Source organism: Vulpes vulpes, chromosome 9, assembly GCF_048418805.1.
Source record: "Vulpes vulpes isolate BD-2025 chromosome 9, VulVul3, whole genome shotgun sequence".
In the NCBI taxonomy this organism is placed as follows: domain Eukaryota; kingdom Metazoa; phylum Chordata; class Mammalia; order Carnivora; family Canidae; genus Vulpes; species Vulpes vulpes.
The window spans coordinates 85,797,430-85,815,793 of record NC_132788.1 but is presented as its reverse complement, the minus strand read 5'-3'; the positions used below and the strand labels follow the sequence as shown (position 1 = coordinate 85,815,793).

Sequence of the window (18,364 nt, the reverse complement as noted above, 5' to 3'; positions counted from 1 at the left end):
TACTGTTTTGCATTTCCACCAGCAGTGCGTGAAGGTTCAATTTCTCTATTTCTTAGTCAACACTTATTACTGCCTTTTTTTTAAAAAAGATTTTTAAAAAATTTATTCTTTTGAGATAGAGAGAGGGAGAGGAGCAGGGGTAGGGGCAGAAGGAGAAGCAGACTCCCTGCTGAGCAGGGAGCCTGATATAAGGCTTGATCCCAGTACCCTGGGATCATGACCTGAGCCAAAGACAGATGCCTAACCAACAGCCACCCAGGTGCCCCTGTTACGGTCTTTTTTATTATAGCCATCTAGAATGAAGCGATAGCACACTGTGATTTTGATTTGCATTTCCCTAATTAATAATATTGTGAGCATCTTTTCATGTTTGTCCTGGCTATTCGTATATTTTTTTTGGAGAAATGTTCATATCCTTTTCCCATTTAAAAAATTATGTTTTTATTGCTGAGTTGTATATTCTGGATATAATTCCCTTATCAGTTGAATGATTTGTAAATATTTTTTCGATTCTATAGATTGTTTTGATGGTGCCTTTTTTTTTGTTATTACAGTAAAATATACATAAAATTTAGTATTTTTTTTAGCATTTTAAGTGTACAGTTTAATGATATTAAATACATTCACAATGTTATGCAACCATCACCTTTATTCATTTCCAGAACTTTTCCATCATCCCAGACAGAAACTCTGTGCCTATTAAAAAATAACTCCCCTTCTTCATCCCCCCCAGCCCCTGATAACTGTTATTTCTACTTTGTGACTTTATGAATTTGCCTATTCTAGGTGCCTCATGTAAGCGGAATAATATAATATTTGTCCTCAGGGTATCTTTTATGGTACAAAAGTTTTTAATTTTGATGAAGTTCAACTTACCTATTTTTTATTTTTGAAGTAATTTTTAATCTTAAAAATTCTTCATTTATGTTGTAACTTGTGCTTTTGATGTCATATTTGAAATATGATTGCCTAATCCAAGGTCATGAAGATTTATTTTAATCATTTTTTAGTACTCTTTTACTTGACTCTTTCATCCACATAACTATCAAAGGTTTTATGAGAAGGGTTTATTAAATATTCTTTTCTAAAATTTTTAGATTGGAGCACCTGGGTGGTTCAGTTTGTTAAATGTTCAACTCTTGATCTCAGCTCAGGTCTTGATCTGAGTCATGGGTTCAAGCCCTGTGTTGGGCTCCATGCTGGGCATGGACCCTACTTTAAATTAAATTTAATTAAATTAAAACATAAATAAAATAAATAAATAAAATAAAATATTTAGATAAGGATAGTGGGTTTTAGATTTTAGCATCCCCTGGGATGCTTACTGAAACTACAGGTTCCTCAGAGGATTTTTGTACATTTGTAGTAGGTTTCTAGGAGACTTGATCATATTGAAAAAGTATGGAAGTAAAATAGGCTAGGATAATGATTAAGAGCACGGATCCTGGAGCCTGAGTACTTGTGAATCCTGGCTGTCACTTTCTAGCTGTATGATTTTGGGCAGGTTACTTGTTCTCTGTGGGCATTCATTCCCTCTCTAATTGGGTCCATTGCTCTCTCTGTTACAAGGATCAAACAAGCAAGTATCTTCAAAGGGCTTAAACAATTTGGCAATAGTGTTAACCACATACATGTTAGATGTTGTCATACTCCTTAACTTTAGTAATGTCACTTTTAGGGATTTAATCTAAGAATATTATCAGAGATTTTGCATAAAGATTTAGTATAACAGTTTCATCACAGGATTAATTGTAAAAATTTACCATGTTTGGTTTAAATTAATGAAATTTATGAAATGTCATTTGCTATTTAGTCATATTTTCAAAAAATATTTAATGCCATGAAAAATGATGATGTAAGTGAAAAAAGCAAATACATTTACAACTGTATATAAAGTTATGTCTCTAAACTTCTTTGAAAATATGGGGCAGAGAAGCAGTATTGGTCTTACAATGCATATAAAGAAGTATGTTAAACTGTTGATAGTGGTTATTCTTGGAAGCTAGGAGTAGTGAATTAAATTTTCTTCTGTACTTTATTGTACTCTCCTGCCTTCAACAATAAGTACTTTATATTAAAAAAAACAAATTAATTTAAAAAAACCAAATATGGTAAAAATTGATCTTGGGGTTGTGAGTTTGAGCCCCACTTTGGGTAGGCAGATTACTTGAAAAAAAAAAAGGTTTTGAGCCTTGAGTGAATTTTCTCTCTTCGTTGGGGGACACAGTTTCCTCATCTTCAAAATGAGGAGTTGGGCTAAAATTAAAAAGCCAGTGTGCAGAGTGGTTAAGAGTTGGGAGGTGAGAGAGGAGAGTTAGAGACTACAGTTGAAGAGATCATGGTGTGGATTCATGTTCTGGTTCTTCTTCCTATTCACTTGGTGACTTCTGGCAAGTAATTTAACCTCTTTGTGCCTGAGGTTTCTTGTTTATAAAGTAAGGATAATAATAATAATACCTTCTGGGGGGTTGTGAGAATTAAATGAGTTGATAATGCATGTAAAGGACTTTAAAAGAGAGTCTGGGGACACCTGGGTGGCTCAGCAGTTAAGCGTCTGCCTTTCAGCTCAGGGCCTGATCCTGGGGTTAAGGGATCGAGTCCCGCATCAGGCTCTCTGCACCCCCCCCCCCCCATGTCTCTCATGAATGGATAGGTAAAATCTTAAAAAAAAAAAAAAGAGAGAGAGAGAGAGAGAGAGAGAGAGAGTCTGGCACATAGTAAGGACTCAATAAATGCTAACGATTTTTACTGGTATAGGATTCTTTCTAATGCAGTCATTCTTTCTAATAATATTTTAGTCAAGTGAGTGCTTCTTAAATTTGCCTATCATTTGATAACTTTTTTTATTTAGATATTTTTGATATTGTGGAGGCTTTTGATTTGTGAAATTGAATATTTTGAAGTCCCTGTTCCCTTACCTCAGCTTTATTTAAATGTCCTGTGTCAGTACAAGCAGCTTCTTTGGGCCCCTAAATTAATCTCATTGTTGAGGGTATTTTATAGATCTTTTTAGCAGTGAAAATCTCATTTGATTTTATAGTTTTTTTCTGACTTTTTGTTCTGAAGCTAATGTATGCAACTTAATATATTTGTAATTAAGTTGTATAGGTTGTTATGTTGTACCTGTTTTTCTTCAACTGATGTTTCAATTTTAAATTTAGGAAATGGCTTAAAGCCCAAGGGAATGTTATAACCCAATTGACTAGTCCGTTCTAGGAAAAGTTAATGTTACAACACAAAAGCAGCTGGAAGTTGTTAGACCATGACCTATATATCGTGTGACTCGATTGATGCATAGATGTTATTTAATCCCTGAAAAAGAATGTATCCAAATGCTTTAAGAGATAAATCCAAGTATGTGAAAATAATTTTCAGAGTCAGCAGCCATGTTAATTCATTTTGGAACTCCGAACACAGAAATAGATGACTTTTATAATATTATATCATCTTCCTTCACTGACTATATGAGATACTTAATTAAGTCTTCAGTTGAATAGTGACTCAGCTATTCCATTGCTTTGGAAATTTTTGTCTGTGAGCAAGTCACTGTATGGTATCTCAGTTTCTAATGGCAGTCATAATGATGATGATTACATTTTTCCCTACTGGGGATAAGAATGAAAGTTGTATTTTAATACATTTATTCTTAGATCCTTAAAAGCTCTCCCCTTCTCTGCAGGATTCTAGCTGTATAGTAGGCAGCCCACTACAGGGGTCATTATTTCTGTGTTAGAGAACAAATTAGTTGAGTAACATTGCCAGGAAGCAAAAGGCAAGAGTTTGACTTCCACAATTAAGGGATACAGTTTGTTACCTAAAACAGATATTAGAGGATATTTACCTCTAATTATAATAACTTTTGTTTAAAAAACATACCTAGATAATTCCCATAGCAGAGGAAAAGTGCTGTGTCTTCTGCTTTGATAGACAAAATCAGTTCAAGACAGCTTTGTGACTCATTGACGAAGGGAGGAGAGTTCTTTTTGCCTTAGGGATTAGATTTTATTTTAGGTTGAGTTGTTTGTCTCAGTACAGATATGAGAGAGTATCTTACATGTCAAGTATCTTATTCTGTCTTCCCTGAGATTTAACTCAATGCCTGTAAATTACCCAGGTGTGTACTTTTGTAACTTGCTACTTGGCTCATGTTAATTACATAGTGTTTATATTTCTCCTTTTATATTTCTCTTCTTGAATGTAAGAATTTGTGAACTTTTCCTTTAGACATTTGAGCTATGTTTTTGTGTTTGTTGGTTTGTTTCAGTTAAAAATCCATGTTTTAATATAGAAGAGACTGATAACGTGTTTTCTTCTATGGAGGGAAATTGGGAAACTGTGGGACATAGGAAAGAAGTTGTACTTCCACTGCACCACTGGACCTTCGGAACCCATTACATTTTCCCCCCAAATTTTAAACTTAATTTTATGGCATGGCATAAACATTCACAAAAGTTTTGTTTTATGAGTTTTATTCCTTTTAAAGTTGAGATGACAAAATTTTAAAAGTTGACCATGAATGTTCCATTGAAGGCATAATAATAAATTTACAGTCTTCCTTTAAATGATCCACTTAAACTTGATTCACTGATTTACCATAAACTTTATAAGGTGTATTGTTGGGGCGCCTGGGTGGCTCAGTTGGTTAAGCATCTGACTTTTGGTTTTGGCACAGGTCATGATCTCTCTTTTTTTTTTTTTTTTTAAGATTTTATTTATTTATTCATGAGAGACAGAGAGAGAGAGAGAGAGAGAGAGAGAGGCGCAGAGACACAGACAGAGGAGAAGCAGGCTCCATGCAGGAAGCCTGACGTGGGACTCGATCCCGGGACTCCAGGATCACACCCTGGGCCGAAGGCAGGCGTCAAACCGCTGAGCCACCCAGGGATCCCCAGGTCAGGATCTCAAGGTTGTGAGATCCAGCCCTGAGCCCGGTTCCAGACTCTGTGTAGAGTCTGTTTGAGATTTTCTCTTTCCCTCTCTCTTTGCTCCTTCCGCCACTTGTGTGCACACACGCATGCTCACTCTCTCTCTCTCTCAAATAAATAAATACTCCTTTAAAAGGTGAATTGTAGCTGTAGATATGATGGCTTAATTCTTCCAATATTGGTTCAAAATCAGTGCTACAAACTGGACTGTATTCTCAATTTCTTTGCTAATAACCTCAGTTTTATTTAATTCCTCAACACTGAGAGTATTGCTGTCTACTATTCTATCTTTGAGAAGTGCTCTCTTCTTGAATTTCTTCTTGTGTATGATAACTGACTCCAGGATCACTCACACTGTGTCCTTGATATTGGTGAGTCTGCAGCTCCATCAGCATGGCCCTCTTTACAGATCTATAATAGGCAGCTGCAATCTTTGTTGCTTCCTGGACACATAGAACATACATTCCATCTGCTTTTAGCCCAGGAATAAAATTGTCTCTCTTGTAGTAATCAGTGCTGGCTGCTGCTCTCTCAGCAGATGCTCCCATTTCATAGCAGTTATTCTCACAGATGAAAATAAATGGTGATTTCCACAAAACTGCCATATTGTAATTTTCAAATATAAAGTTGGGGAGAACTCCTCTTTTCCGTTGTATTTATAGGCCAGACCAATACCAGCACCCAGGGGAACTAGAGCTCTGACAATGCCATTGCCCCAGTACAGTTTTTGGTGTACATATGCATTGATCCTTCCTTTTCTTTAGTATAACCTTCTCTTTGTTTTGTAAACTCTACAAATTTCTGGGACAGAAGGTCCACAAGTAAAGCTAAAGCAGTAAGCCCAGTAGGCCTAGATGAGATAGATGATCCATATTTATCCAATCTCAAGTTCCCCACTACCTTCCTGACATTTCACAAGTGACATAAAAACAGGAATAATGTTGTTAATGCTCTTGGCAAACAGTGTGTATTATTTTGTACTATTTGAGTCCTTCTTCCCTGCTGAGCACTGTTGTGATACGAGGGCCCTCTTATAACTTATGAAGGTCATGTTTCTTGATTTCAAATGTAGCATCATTTATAAAGTTACAGGATATGCCAATAGCAAGCACTCTGCTAGCTGTGACAGGCAGGAAATGGTGAGTATTGTCCCCTTAGAGTGCATCTTAGAGCATCTTCTTGATTTCAGGCCGTGGTGGTAGCTGCAGTGGTGGTGATGATGTCCTTCTCTACACTGGGCCATAGTCCCACAAATATTTTTTTAAGGATGTATAATATTCATGAATGCCTTGTAATTTTTTAAATCATTCTTCTGTTGAATAGTTACATAGTTTCTGTGTTTTTGAAACAAGCAGTCCATTCTTTCTAGAAAAATATACTTAGCAAATAAACATTCATTCTTGCCTAGTGATCACAGAAATAAAGGTTTTATATATTGGTTATAGTAGGTTAGCAAAATTCATAGTGCTAGAAAGATTCTGGTAGTGATATTGATTTCTTTATATGTTGACCTAGTTCATGTGCAAAGCAATGTGGCAAAAGCCTGTCCAGATCTTTGGAATAGTAAGATTCTGAGTTAACTTTTATTTTAGCTTCCTTGAATATAATTAAAAGTTTTTAATAGTAAATTACTAAGGGAGGGAATGAATCAAAAGATAAGAAAACAGCTGCAAATTTTCCCCATGTGCTGAAGGAGAGTCTGGTTGTGCTTTCCTCTCCACTCTGTGTTTGTGACTCATCCAAACTCCTGAGACACTAACCCAATGCAGCTTTTTTTTTTCTGGCCCAGAGAGCGCATGTTTGCTCTGCTATAGTCTCAATCCTGCTTTTATAGCTTTGGGTAAATCCTGGATCCAGGTGTTCTTTAATCCAATGATTCACACCTTGGGAATCCACCCCGTTCCAAGAAAAAATGCTATTAACTTTCCCATTTGGAGTAAATCTGTCACATTCTTTCTATATTTTGCTGATTTTGCTTTAGGCACTCATATGAAAATATGCTTCCTGTTGATTTTTTTTTTTTTAAGTTCCTTTTGGAGTTCTTCTGTATGGGTGGAACCAAACACTTGTGTCACTACCAGTTAGTACATTGCAGTACAGTTATCCAACAATAAGTGCTTTTTTAGTCTGATGAATTGTCTGCCTAAAAGTGATAAAATCAAGAAATGGAAATTGATCCTTGTTCTATTTATTTTCCTCCTGTGTCTTTTATCTTTTTTCTTCCAACATCAAAAATTCTATTTCTGATAAGTTTTTATTGCACTGATAATATATTTCCCTAATTACTAACATTATAGGTTTCTACATCATCTGTACTTATAAATACTTTTCCTTGATGTATAAGACTGTAAGATTTTTATATTGTTAGTTGAGCTTATGTGAAGTCATAGGTAATGTGTAATAATCAAGAAGTTAGGAATGATAAAAAGCAAAATTCTTATTTTATTATGCTTGTCAGTGATTTTGGTTTATTAAGAAATATATTGGGCAGCCCTGGTGGCGCAGCGGTTTAGCGCCGCCTGCAGCCCCGGGTGTGATCCTGGAGACCCGGGATGGAATCCCACATCGAGCTTCCTGCATGGAGCCTGCTTCTCCCTCTGCCTGTGTCTCTGCCTCTCTCTCGCTCTCTCTGACTGAATAAATAAATAAATCTTTAAAAAAATAAAAAAAGAAATATATTGCCAGTTTTCTGTATGTAGAGCAACAAATATTCTTCTACTAAAACTGGAAATGATCTCTTCCTGTAAGGTAGTGATATAACTGTGTTTAGTCTCTTTAGGTGTTTCCACTCAAATTGGCTTGACTACTTAAGGATCTCAGGAAGAGAGGGCCCTTTAGGTTCTATAATTTTTGAAAAATTAATGGAACAGAATCGGAAAGTTCAGATTGTTACTTTATTTGACTTTTCTTGATCTCTGATGTCTGCCAGCTTATTCAGGTCACTTACAGCATCTCTTTTTACGCTGGGACATGTATTAATTAGTACTTGGCTATTTTTCTGGTCTGTTGAACGTTTCTTTCCCTGATTTTTCTTATACTTTTCCGACCTGATATTCCTTCAAGCATTTTCTTCACTAATTTATCCTTAAATGCTAGTATTCCTAAAAGTTCAGTCATTGTTTTCTGTGTAATTATTACTTTTGGATCATCTCATACATCACAATAATTTTAATAACCATTCAAATGCTGATGCCTTTCAGGTATCTTGAGCCCAAAGGTCCAGGTTTTCTATTCTCTGCCTGCTTACATTTACTCACTTGGATGTTGAATAGAGATTCCAAAAGCAATATTCCCCAAACTGAAATGAATCATTCGCCCCCCCACCAGTATTTTGAAATATAGATAATGGCATTATCATCTGCCCAGTAAACCCATTGCCTTCAACACTGAGTGCATAGATCCATCACTAAACCCCTTTCACTACTAATACTGCCCTAGTTTAGAACCTTGTTATTTCTTTATTTTTTAGTAGCCTCATAACTGGTCTCCCTGCCTTCAGTTTAGTACCCCTCAAGCCATTCCCTCCCCATGTGCTGTGTCAGTTTGATCTCAGTACTTTTCTGCCTTAACCCTGTAGTGGCAAGTCCCTGTACAATAAAGATTGTCCTGCTAGATGTCTTAAAAGGCTTGGCGACTGCTTACCTCTCAAGCTGCAGTTCTGTACTTCACATGCCAGACCCCTCCTCAGTTTCCCCTTACCCCCACCTCATATTATTTCTTACCTCTCTTTGCTCATTCTGTTTCAGTCCCCTCTCTACTCATCTTGACTCACTCCTACTGAGCCTTCATGACTCAGCATGGACAGCTCCTTTAGGAAACCACTTCTGAATCCTCAGAGTGCCCTTCTAAGTGCCCTTCTTTTCTACTGGGTTATTTTTGTAGTATATGAAATTGTGATTTTTCTCTTATTTAAAGAAAAAATTATCTTGATCTTCACTTTCCCTTCTAGCTACTGTTCATTTTTTTTAATAAAAATTTTTCTTGAGGTATAATTGATATACAACACATTAGTTTCAGGTATACAATACAATGAGTCAGTATTTGTATATATTGGAAAATGATCACCACAATAAATCTAGTTAACATCCACTATACACAGTTACAGAATTTTTTTCATGTGATGAGAACTTTTAACTTTTAAGATCTACTCTTATAGCAACTTTCACAAGTGCAATTCAGTATTATTAACCCGTCACGGGAGCTATATATTTATTACATCCCTGTGGCAATTTATTTACTTTATAACCAACATTTTGTATCTTTTGCCATGCTTTACCCATTTCTCCTAACCCCCAACCCCTACTTCTAGCACCACCAGTCTGTTCTCTGTAGCTATGAACTTTTTTGTTTGTTTTTAGATCCCACATGTATGTGAGATCATATGGTATTGGCTTTCTCTCATTTATTTCACTCAGCGTAATGCCTTCAAGGGCAATCTATGTTGTTATCAGTGGCAAGATTTCATTCTTCTAACAGCTGAATAAGGGTGTGTGTGTGTGTGTGTGTGTGTGTGTATAAACATAGGCCTATATATAATCACATTTCCTTTATCCCTTCATCCATCAATGGACACTTAGGTTGTCTCCATATCTTGGCTATTATAAATAATGCTGCAATGAATATGGGAGTACATATATCTTTTTGAGTTAGTGTTTTTGTTTTCCTCAGGTAAGTACTCAAAAGTGGAATTCTTAGATGATATGTTCTATTTTTAGTTTTTTTGAGGAACCTCCATACCATTTTCCATAGTGGCTGCACCAGTTTACATTCCCACCAACAGTGTACGGGGATCTGTTTTCTCTACATCTCTACATCCTTGCCAATTCTTTATTTCTTGTCTTTTTGATAATAGCCATTCCAACAGGTGTGAGGTGATACCTTACTATGGTTTTGATCGAATGATGATTAGTGATGTTGAGCATCTTCTCATGTACCTGTTAGACATCTGTATGTCATCTTTGGGAAAATGTCTATTGATACCCATTTTTAGTTTGTTTGTTTCTTTTTCTTTTCTTGTGTTGGATCAGTTCTTTATATATTTTGGATATTTACCCCTTATTAGATAAATGATTTGCAAATATTTTCTCTCATTCAGTAGGTTGCCTTTTTCGTTGATGGTTTTCTTGGCTATGAATGCTCATTTCTTTGCTTCCATATAGAGCAAAACTCTTTTTTTTAAGTTTTTATTCATTTGAGAGAGAAAGAATAAACAAAGCACATGAGCAGAGGGGAGAGGCAAGGGCAGAGGGAGAGGGAGAAGACTCCCCACCAATGAGGGAGCCTGATGTGGGGCTTAATCTCAGGACCCAGAGATTATGATCTGAACTGAAGGCAACCAGCTGAAGGTTAACCATTTGAGACACCCAGGTGCCCCTAGAGCAAAACTTCTTAAAAGATTTGTCTATATGTGTGGTTTTTTATTCCTCTCATTCATTTTCCCTTGAATCATTCTGGTCTGTTTTATTTTGTTTTTGTTTTTGTTTTTGTTTTTTTGTTTTTTAAGGTGGGAAAGAGAAGCAGAGAGAGGTGGTGGGAGGGGCTTGAGAGAAGGGGAGAAAGAATCTTCAGGCTCCACACCCAGCACAGAGCCCAATGTGGGGCTCAATCTCACAACCTTGAGATCATGACCTAAGCCAAAATCAAGAGTCAAATGCCTAACCTACTGAGCCACCAAGGTGCCCCTTTCTGGTCAAGCTTTCATTCACTTTCATTCAAGAACTATTCATATAGTTCTTGTCAAGGTCATCAGTGGCTTTCAGGTTGCTTTTCCAGTGGTCAGTTTTTGTTTATTATCTTACTTGATTTTTCAGCATTATTTGATGTAGTTAATTTCTCTCACATTCTTGGAAAACATCATTCTCATAGCTTTTGGGACACAGCACTTTCCCTTGGTTCTTCTCATACTTTACTGTCCATCTTTTAAATTTCTTTTGCTTGGTCTTTTTCTCCCTGACTGTAAGTTTTGGACTGCTTGAAAGCTCTATTCTTGGTCTTGTCTGTCTTCTTGCTGTTTTGGTGATTTCATCCGCTGTCTCTTTACTTTAAACTCTTTGAGTTTGCTGATGACAGCCAAATTTTTATCTCAAGCCCAGACTTCTTTCCTGAACTGTAAGCTCATATCCAACTGCTTTTTTACATTTCCATCTGATGTCTAATAGATACCTCAAATTTAGTATGTCCAAAGCCAAACTCCTAGCCCCTTCTTCAATCTCAATTTTAAAAAAGCAACAAACAAATAAAAAAACAGGGAAACAAACAGAAGAAACAAAATCTCCCACCTTCAGCCCTTCTAGCTCATATAGAGGCAGCTACATGCTTCTAAATTGCTTGGGTTAAAAACTTTGGTATTGCTCTTGACCCCTTCCTTTCAGATTGTACACTCAATCTGTCAGGAAATCTTGTACTATACAAATTACATTTCCTGTATGTGCTGTGTTGTGTAAAAGGTTAATTTCCTTTTTCAGTTTTATAACACTTTTATATTAAGGGCAGAAATCCTGAAGACCAAAGTTTTACCAAGTCCCTTAGTTTGAATTACCTCAGATAAAGAATTCTGGTGGTGGGACACCTAGGTGGCTCAGCAGTTGAGCATTTGCCTTTGGCTCAGGGCATGATTCCGGGGTCCTGGGATCAAGTCCTGAGATCAAGTCCCACATTGGGCTCCCTGCATGGAGCCTGCTTCTCCCTCTGCCTATGTCTTTGCCTCTCTCTCTCTCTGTCTCTCTGTCTCTCATGAATAGATAAATAAAAATATTAAAAAAAAGAAAGAATTCTGGTGGGCTGCTGAAACTATTCCATTCAGAATTGAATCCTGTAATCCGAAGGAACAAAAAGGAAGTGAGCTGCAAAAAACTCTTCAGTTCAAAAGTCAGTGATTTTACCTCTGAAGTCTGTTTTTCATGTGTGGAAGATGACTAGTTTACTAATCCTTTTGAATTTATTGAACTTCTTTCCTCTTTAATCTCCCTTGATTGTTTACCTCTTTTCTTTCTAGCAGATTCTGTTTTTGTGTGTTTTTCTCTCGTGTAGTTAAGTGTGTATCCCTATTTTTTTTCTTCCTTTCATCTTCCTTTCACTCTCTTCCACTAAATGACTATAGTGGAATTGAAAATTTACTAGGCTTATTTATTTATTTTAAAAAGATTTTATTTGTTTGTTTGACAGAGAGAAAGAGAACACAAACAGGAGGAGTGGGAGAGGAAGAAGCAGGAGCAGGGGAGACTGATTCCCTGCTCAGCGGGGAACTTGATGCTATGCTTCATCCCAGGACTCTGGGATCATGTCCTGAGCAGACACTTAACCCACTGAGCCACCAGGCACTCCTGCTAGGCTTATTTAATAAAATTTTATCTTTCTTAATGTTAAAGTTTATTTAGGATTTCTTTTTGTGGATATAAGGACTATGAACATTTTATATGTATTCTTTTAGATTTTTGTTTTCTAATGGTGCAGTAGCATTTGAATCTACCTATATAGTATATATCATTCTTATTGTAAACATATGTATCATTTTTGTAAAAAGGGATCACTGTATATGATGATATATTTTAAGTACCAATATCTATCATTATTTTTTGATGATTGTGATAATCATGATTGTGATGTCTGATATTTCATCAGATCAGCATAATGTAGTTTGGTTTAGACATTAGCTGTTTCCAGTTTTTAACTTCTCTTAACCTTGCATAGTGAACATGCTTATGCATTTGCCATTGTACGTGTGTGTGAATTTTTCAGTGTTTTTATAGATTAGATTTTTTTAAAGATTTTATTAATTTATTTGTGAGAGACACAGAGAGAGGGGCAGAGACACAGGCAGAGGGAGAAGCAGGCTTCATGCAGGGAGCCCAATGGTGGGACTTGATCCCGGAACTCTGGGGTCACACCCTGAGCTGAAGGCAGATGCCCAACTGCTGAGCCACCCAGGCATCCCATAGGTTAAGTTTCTGAATGTAGAGTTTCTCAAAGAACATAAGCATTAAAAGTCTTCATAGGTATTGCTGAATCATTTTCCAATGAGATAGTAACAGTTTATATTCTCATGCCCAGTATATGAGACTGCTATTTCTCCACATTCTTGCCAGAGCCAAGTATAACACTAGTTTTAATTTTTGCCACACTGATATTGAGCACTCTGTTAATTGCCCATCTCTCTGGGCTTCTAGGTCTTTTGAGAGTTTTGGAGTTAGATGCTTATTTACCCCTTCCCATACATGTGTCTCTTTTTATTTTTTTATTTAATTTTAATTTTAATTTATTTATTTTTTACATTTAATTTTTAAAAGAGATTTTTATGTACTTGAGAGGGAGAAAGCAAGGTCGGGGGTGGGGAAGGGAGGAAACAGGGAGGGGGCAGCTGGAGAGGGAGAATTCTAAGCAGGCTCCCCGATGAGTGCAGAGTCTGATGTGGGGCTCAATCCCACGGCCCTGAGATCTTGACCAGATCATGACTTGAGCCAAAATCAAGTCAGATGCTCAACTGACTAAGCCACCCAGATGTCCCCACCTCTTTTAAACAGAAAATTCAAATAGTACAGGACGGTGTAATGGGAAGATCTCTGTCTCTGCTCTGATAGTTTAAAGGTTGGCCAAGTAGATTTTGAGTTTTGAATTCAGTGAGTTACAGCCTTCTGTTTGCATTATTCTATAACTTGACTGGGTTTCCAGCCCTGTCACTCAGGGCCAGGAATATAGTAGAGCTTGTATTTAGAAATGGAATTATGATATCTGCTAAATATCTTGTGGCTTAATTTATTCATAAGTTGGTTCACAATGTTAATTGAACTCTAGATTGCTAATCTATGTAACATTTTCTAAGTGTATGTATGTATCACCTGAGAGTAATGATTTCCTTTTGATTTAACTTTCATTAGGGAATTCTCTGATCCACATTGTCATATGTGTTTTGTATTTTTCATAGAATGTTTTTAGTTTGTGCTGTGAGACAAAGGTTTAACTGCTTTCCTTCTGTGTACAGGTTGTGGTTATTTATGGTAATATTCACGTGTAATGGGGCAATGACATTCTATTTTTAACACCTGTATGTGTTAGAGTTCAGCTGTTACTGATCTATTTATATCTCTATCAGCTGTTTACTATTTAATTAATTGGCAAAGGACTTTATTTTTAAGAACTTTAACCAATAAAGTCTTGCATCAGTTCCTTTGACTGAAGGAATTAAAAATGACTACATATTTATGCATTTCTTGTGGATTTAATAGTAATAGCTGCCATTTGTTTATTTGTTTTAGCTTAAATATGATTTAATGTATATTAATCTATAATTATCAGAGCTGATCTGGCTGGTTGATAATGTTATATGTATGTGTGTGTCTGTATATATGTTTTTTTATTTTTTTGCTGCCATTTGTTTAGTGTGTACAAATACTGTGCTTATTAGTGTTTTACATGCTTGGCATAATTTAATCCTTACAGCAAACACTGAGCTAGATACTGATATTATCCTCAATTTATAAATAGGGGTTTTTTATAATTACCTTTTTATAACTAAAGGATGGCTCACAAAGGTTAAGTAACACTAAGTAATACTCAAGATCATACAGTATGTTAGAAGGTGATAATGGTGGAATTCAAATCTTTATGTTCTGTTTTATATAACATATTATTCCTTGGATGTAATACAGTTTGGCCTATCCTATGTTAAATCAAAACTTTTTAGCTTCCATTGTAGCATATGAGTTATTTAGTGTATTTGTTCTACATTTAAGAAAATCATTTATGACTTGTGCCTATGGGACCTTTATGACAGGCAGTGAATGTTATAGATTAGAGAAAATAGGATAATAGTGCTATTCCAAATGTGATTTGGACATCAAGGTGAGAATTGCTTAACTTAGAATAAAACCTTGAGTCTCTGATTTCTGTGTTTATTTAGTGAGAAATGTTATCTGAGAGAGAAATCTTATTTTTAAGTGTTTAAACTGGGCTTCGGCAAGAAAAGGAGGCTTTTAACATGTGAAGAGTGTGGGTAGGTGGAAGCAAGGGCTCTTCGGGTCCAAGAACAGCATAAGCAAACACACAGAGGCTTGGGGCTTGTATGGCAAATTGCTAGTAGTTAAGCAAGGCTAGAATGGATATTACTTTTTTTTTTTTTTTTCTTACTAAGTGGGCTGCTTGAACTCACTACTCTTAGATCAAAAATTTTGCATGCTCTACCAATTGAGCTAGCCAGGCACTCCTGGAATGCATGATACCTTTTAGGAAGAGTGGAAGATCAAACTAGATAGGGTGATTGATTGGTGGCATTTTGAAAGTTGTCACAGTTCTTAGATTTGATTTTGAAGACAATAGAGGATCAACAGCTCTTTTAGAAAGGGAAATAAAGTGATCAGGTTGTGTTTTAGGAAATAATTCTAGCATCAGTGTGAAGGATGTGGACCCATCTTGGCAACAGTTATGCGCCTAGATTAGAAAGATGGTAATGAGGGACGCCTGGCTGGCTCAGCAGTTGAGCATCTGTCTTTGGCTCAGGGCATGATCTCATGGTCCCAGGGTTGAGTCCCACATCGGGCTCCCTGTGTGGAGCCTGCTTCTCCCTCTGCCTGTGTCTCTGCCTTTCTCTCTCTCTCTCTCTCTCTGTCTCTATGAATAAATAAATAAAATCTTTTAAAAAAAAGATGGTAATGAGAAGGGAAAGGCAGATTGTTCTGAATCACAATTTGTAGGAATTGGTGACATACTAGATGTCTTATGGGGTTATTGGTATTATTTATTAGCAGTAATAGTATTTGTTATTACTACTGTTTTGTATTTGCTCTAAGTGGCTTCTGATAGTCACATTTATTCTATTACTGGTAGGCTGATGGTTGAATTCTTGTCCAGAGGTGCTCAGGAATTGATGGGTAAATGATGGAATGAGTTTGGGTTGTAAATATTACACTCATGAAATATTTATTTAAAATACAATTTGGTGTTAGGGTACCTGGATGGCAGTCATTTGAGCTTCCGAGTCTTGGTTTTGGCTCAGGTCTTGATCTCACAGTCATGAGATTGAGTCCCGCATTGAGCCCCACATTAAGCCCTGTGTTGGCCTCTGTGCTTAGTTCAGAGTCTCAGAGATTCTCTCCTCTCTCTCTGCTCCCCCAGCTTGCTTGCATTCTCTCTCTCTAAAACAAATAAATGTTTAAAAAATACTATTTGGTATTTATTCAGCAGGCATTTGTTAATGTCTAGGACTATCACTGAGAAAAAGGGATACCACTCATCCTCATCTTCACAGAATTTGCCATGGTGATGAGGAGTCTAATACGACTTGTTTGCTGTTCTTTCTGTATAATCCTTGCATATGATTTAACTCCTGATCCTATCTGATCATGTGCAATACTGCTTATATCATCAAGTGTTCTGAAGTTTATTTTTATCTTTTTAAAAGGTTTTATTTATTTGTTCATGAGAGACTCAGAGAGAGGCAGAGACATAGGCAGAGGGAGAAGCAGGCTCTCTGTGGGGAGCCCTGTGAAAACTTGATCCCAGGACCCTGGGATCATGACCTGAGCCAAAGGCAGATGCTCAACCACTGAACCACCCGAGTGCCCTGTTCTGAAGTTTAGATGAGGTAATGTATGTAAAGTGCCTAAGTATAGTCCCTGGCATAAGCAAATGGTTGTTCTCTTTAGTTACCCATGGACACAAAAGCTAGGAAACATAGTTTATTAGGATTGTTAAGTAGATGGCAATAGATAGCAAATGCATTTTTTGAAAGAAATTTTAAAAGTTTACCTTTCATGATGATTTGGTATAAACCCTAGTTATTGTTTTATTTTCTCTGTTGTGAATATAGATAGGTCATTTGGCTTGTGTGTCAGCCTTGATTTGCTGATGTATAAAATGATCAAAAGCACTCTTATATCACAGGATGGTTGGGAGAAATATTAGAGATACTGGGTATGAAATTGCAAGACAAACGTTAAGTACTTAGCCGAATGGTTGAGGTCAAAGAGTTTAAAATGTATATCTTCCCCAGTTACTAGCTTGGGAAGTCCTTTGGCGAGTTACTTAACCTCTTTTAGTCCTAATTTGTATGTAGTATAGCAATTAATGAAGCATATATCTTTATAAGATTGTTGTAAAGATTAAGCAAAAGAATGTGTGGGAAGTAGTTTATGCAAGCACATGGTAAGCACTCAAAAACTTGTGATTATTATATATTATGTGGTATCCTTTTGACACTGTTAAACAGTGAACTCTTTGGCTTTGTAGTTGAAATTTCTCTATAGCTGAATTCTGAATGTAAGCATGTTACATTCCGTGGTGTTGAAAGAAATTAACGATCCTTTTCAAAGTAAACTTCACTTTGGCCCTAAAAGTTTCCTAGGGAAATAATTTTAGGCCTGTGTTTAAGTCATAAATGGAGGTGGAATTTAAATGTGATACTAAATTTCAGTTCAAAATTAAAAAAAAAAAGAATAATTCTTAACTGGGGCATTACCTACCCATCCTCAGGAGCATTGAGTGGTGAAGGATATTGGGAGTAGACTGAGTTTGAACATCTGAGTCATGTGACAGCAGACAAATAAGTGCCTCTGCATTATACTCAACCCTGTAAGGGGTTTCTTCAGCCTCCATATTGTTTCCCATCTTAGTCAAAATGATTGTTCATAAGTTGCATTGTTATTATTTTCATTTATTCATTTAATCCTCAGTTAGTGACTTTGTTTCATTTCTCTTTCAAAGTAGGATTATTATAATTTTTAAAGAACTCAGCTCTGAATGTGTGAATTATCAAAACCTTGAAGAGATAAATCTCCAGAAGAATTAATTATGACTAAAAATGAAGAGACATGATTAAAGACCGTGGTACTCTAAACACTGTAATTATAAGCTGGGCATCTGCTCAGTTGAAAGAGCATGTGACTCTTGATCTTGGTATTGTTTGAACCCCATGTAGGGTGTAGAGATTACTTAAAAATAAAATCCTAAAAAAAATTTATATGCCAGCCTGAGTGGTTGTGCCTAAAGGATGGAAAAGGCCATCATGGCTATTTTCTTTACCTTATTAAGCATTTAAAAAAGCTATGAATGTTCTTTTTGGGGGTAGATGTGCTATTTTATCTTTTAACATTTCCATTGAATTTGTTTGCCAAATAAAGTGTTTTATGTGTGGGCAGTTTTCTTTTTTTTTATTTCTAAGTAAGATCTACATTCCTATATTTTGCCAATTTTGCCAGTCTTTAATGGAAACTTTTTTTTTTTAGTTTCTTACTCTTCCCTACCTCTTAGTACTATATAAGTTAATGTCAACTGTCCTTAGACTGAGCCTATTGTGTGCATTATTAAATAATATAAAGCTACATCCTTTAAACCGAGTGACCTTGTTCAGTGTTTTCCACAAATGTGATCACAGTGATTTATTTTGTGGCAAATGAGGCTGTTATTCTATGACCCTTTTTCTTTCTCTTTCTTTTTGGTGAGCTGGCTCC

At 36.3% G+C, this 18,364-nt stretch overlaps 1 protein-coding gene and 1 pseudogene across 50 annotated transcripts in view; one reads left to right on the top strand and one right to left on the bottom strand.

Moving 5' to 3' along the window:
- The window catches only part of SLMAP (sarcolemma associated protein), a 142,533-nt gene that overhangs the window by 28,536 nt on the left and 95,633 nt on the right, over nt 1-18,364 (top strand). The window lies entirely within an intron of this gene.
- LOC112913292 (pyruvate dehydrogenase E1 component subunit alpha, mitochondrial-like) lies at nt 1,538-17,522 on the bottom strand (annotated as a pseudogene).